This window comes from Pleurodeles waltl, chromosome 2_1 (genome assembly GCF_031143425.1).
Source record: "Pleurodeles waltl isolate 20211129_DDA chromosome 2_1, aPleWal1.hap1.20221129, whole genome shotgun sequence".
Lineage (NCBI taxonomy): Eukaryota > Metazoa > Chordata > Amphibia > Caudata > Salamandridae > Pleurodeles > Pleurodeles waltl.
In genome coordinates, this window is record NC_090438.1 from 435251654 (window position 1) to 435255319 (window position 3666).

General features: G+C 45.0%; 1 pseudogene; it reads right to left on the minus strand.

Moving 5' to 3' along the window:
* Nucleotides 1-1173: 1173 nt before the first annotated feature.
* Nucleotides 1174-2734, minus strand: LOC138259839 (protein canopy homolog 3-like; annotated as a pseudogene).
* Between the last annotated feature and the right edge of the window lie 932 nt (nt 2735-3666).

The following is a 3666-nucleotide window of genomic DNA, read 5'->3' on the forward strand; positions in this document are numbered from 1 at the left end:
GTTTTCATTGTTTTGAAATGATGTGTGTAAGAGATATGTACTGTGATAAGTAGATGGCTATTTCAGATTTTTCAAAAAAAGATACAATGTCACAAGACTCTCACAATATTGTGAACAGTAGAAATGTATTTTATTTATTGATGAATATGCTGTAGTATGCACGCTTGCTACTATAGGAAAGAGTATTTCTGGAGATGGTGTTTTTCTTTTTTCCTGACATGAGGTTTATTATAAATGTTTGCAATATCCAATAATTTTAAAAGACCAACCTAGCAATTTTACATTTTCAAAAGTTACAAATACACACAATGACAGTGAGGGCGTGAGAAATTAAGAAGCAAGTTGAAGTTAAGCTCTGAGCCTGGGAGGTAAGGGGAACACAAGGAAACAGGTCAGTAAACGCTGCTTAGCAGGAGAAAACAAAAGATTACTGCACGGTCCAAGGAGTGTTGATAGAAAATCATGTTTATACTCTTAGTTCTCACTCTGGTACTTCACCTCAGACCCCATCCCTGCAACAGGGTATAAAGAGTGTAACATTAAACCTCAAAAAGGCTGTTCAGTACAGTAAACCAAGAATCTTTTGTCTACATGTAGAGCTGGGACGTCAATGAGCACAGGAATGTTCAGGGGAGCCAGATTCAGTGTGGGCTACAGCTTCTCATGTCACACATACCTGCAAGCTTGATCAGGAAGAGCTCAGAAATGCCTTGCAGGCTCAGAGGAGGTCACTGTGGTCCTAAGAAACCTTCAAAAAGCTCTGGTTTCACACAGTGAAGTTACGTTATTTCGAGAACAGTTGAACTGCGCAGATTTCATTTTTTGTTTTTGGGTCAAATACAAAGACAGATACATGAGATGTCTGGGATGTGGGCCTGAATACGGTATGGCAGGAGCCAGACAGAGGGGACAGGCTTCCCTAGCTGAGCACTTGGGCATTTCAGCTTTCACCAAGAAAGTAGCATGCAGGAGAGATCTCTGACAGCTCTACCAGAGGTAGTGCCAGAAACAAGCAGAGTGGGATGGTTGTGGATCTAGTGAACAGCTATCCAGTAAGCTCTGTACCTGCTGCACCTTTTCTTGAACTCCTTCCTTCTGCTTACTGGAGGTCGCAGACACATCTTCTTCATCAATGCTGGTTATAGCTTTCCTGTACTTGCTTTTCTTGTTCTTTTACTCCACATTTTTATCCTCCTTCTCACTTTTGTTCTTCATTTTGTTCTTTTTTTTCTCTCACTTCAGCTGTGTCTCCTTTCCTACCGCTCCACTTCTCATCCAGACACTCTCTTTTAGCACATGATTTCCACATGGAAACTGGGTGAGATCCTTCTCCTGGTGTTTTTTTTAGCAGTCTTCGATCACATATTCTTACTCCTCCACCATGACATCACATTGTTTCTTCAGATCAGTGGCCTTTGCAGAAGTCTGTTTCCACAGGTCATACAGAATGTCCATCACCACCTTCACCCCCTTTTGCACCAGGTGATGAGGAGTTTTAAAGTTATCCAACATTCCGTTTGTGAATCTGTTGCTCCATATTCACTCCTTAGGCAAGTTGCACTCCAGCAGGCATTTGCAGATATTCGCAGTTACCTCAATCATGCAGATAACAGATTTGGCGTTCTTGATACCAGTACTCTTGCCATCCATGAAGCCATATTTTATGTTGAGGACTTCCTTTGTCTTCCCGGTCTTATTAAAGGCAGAATTGAGCTCCATGGTGACGTACTTACAGACTTGTACTTCTTGGGCAGCTTCACCCAGTCGCTGTCCTCCTTCCCGGTGGCCCTCAGGGAAGGGAAGGAGCAGCGATAGCAGTGGGAGGAGTGGGGAGGCCCTGGCCAGTATCTGGACCCTGGGACAGCCCCCACCGCTGGTGATGGTGTTTCTCAGAGTGTACTATTTACACGCATCCACTTTGTAAGAGTTGTAAGGAGACTACAGTCTCTTCCCACACCCATACCACACATGCTCATTGTTAGAAATGGGGACTCTAGTTGGCAGGGGTATACACCCTTGTTCAAGTGGGGACCTCAATCCTAACAGGGTAAATCACACACAATCCAAATTATCCTGAGCAGTCAGGCTTAACTTAGAAGGTGATGAGTAAAGTACTTATGCCATAAATCATACAGTAACACAGTAAAAACACCACAAAAAGACACCACACTGGTTTAGAAAAATATATGATATTTATCTGGTTAAATTAAGGTCAAAACTATAAAGATTCAATAACCACAAGTTGAGATATCACTTTTGCAGGATTAAAAAGAGTCTTAAACCTTAGAAATAAACAGTTGCCTCTCCTTTACAAAAAGTACCTGGTTTGCGTAAAAAATAACATGCACGGAGACTGCAGAGGTGGAGATGCAGAGAAAAATAGGTTGTGTGCCAGATTTAATGACACGGCACAGACAATGCATTGTTTCTATCCACGCTGCAAGGGGCTTTGCGTCAATTCCAGCGTGCAGTCTTGATTGCTTGCTGCGATGCAGGGATGATGCAGGGAAATCCTGGGTGTGCAGAAAGAAGTCACAGGTGCTGCATCGATCCGGTAGGTAATGTGTTTAATTTTTTGTCGCACGGCCGGTGCGGCTTCGATTCTTCACTCGGGAAGTCAGGCTGCATAGTTGTGGTTTAGCTGTACTTCGATCCGGAAAGGCTGTGTGTCGGATTTCTGGCTGCAAGCCAGGTGCGGCATCGATTCTTCACTTGGGAAGTCGAGCTGCGTCATTCGCTAAGCTATGCGATGATTTCTCAGTTGTGAAACGCTTGTGCGTCGTTTCCAGCAGGCTGTGCACCAATTTTTTACATAAAAGGAGTTTCCTGAAGAGATGAAGGCCCTCATTACGAACCATGGCGGTCGGTGATAAAGTGGTGGTAATACCACCAACAGGCTGGCGGGAACTACCGCCAAACTCTGACCATGGCGGTGATATCTCCGAAAGACAGCCAATGTACCACACTGACTGCCACGGCGGAAACAACAGTCACCACAGCGGTAGTCGCCTACAGGCAGGCGGAAGACAAAGTACCGCCCCCCCATATTATGACATGCCAAACCGCCACCTTTCCAGGGTGGTACCAAACCCATCAAAAGCCGGGTGGAAACAGAGCTCAGAAGTGAAAGAAATCACCATTGGAGACACAGGGAAGAACCATGCTGCCATGGAACCAGAACTGCAAGTCTCTCCGATGATCTTCTACATTACGCTCCACCACGAACACCAACGCAGTCGAAGACGATGACGGTGAGTACAGCCGCCTAGCACACAGGAGAGGGGGGAGGAAAACGAGAGTGACACACACACGCACAACACACCCCCCTACACACACACACATCATTACCACAACCAGCTGCACCAAAAAAACACAATTTATCCCAGTAAATCGGCTGAATAATGCAAGGACAACAGGAATTGACTAAAGTGATTGTAATGAGATCAACATCAAAATTAATAATTAGATTTGGCAATGCAACAGATATGTACAAATGTACAAAAAAGGGGCACTGCCCAGTCCTCAGTTCACAGGGGCTACATGGCCACAGGGTAAAGTCCAAGGCCCCACTTGTTACTTGCACCAATACAGAGAGAACACTACAGGGGCATCGGTTGGCAAATAAGGAGGCACCTCAGAGGGAGGGGGAACACTGCAGACTGATTC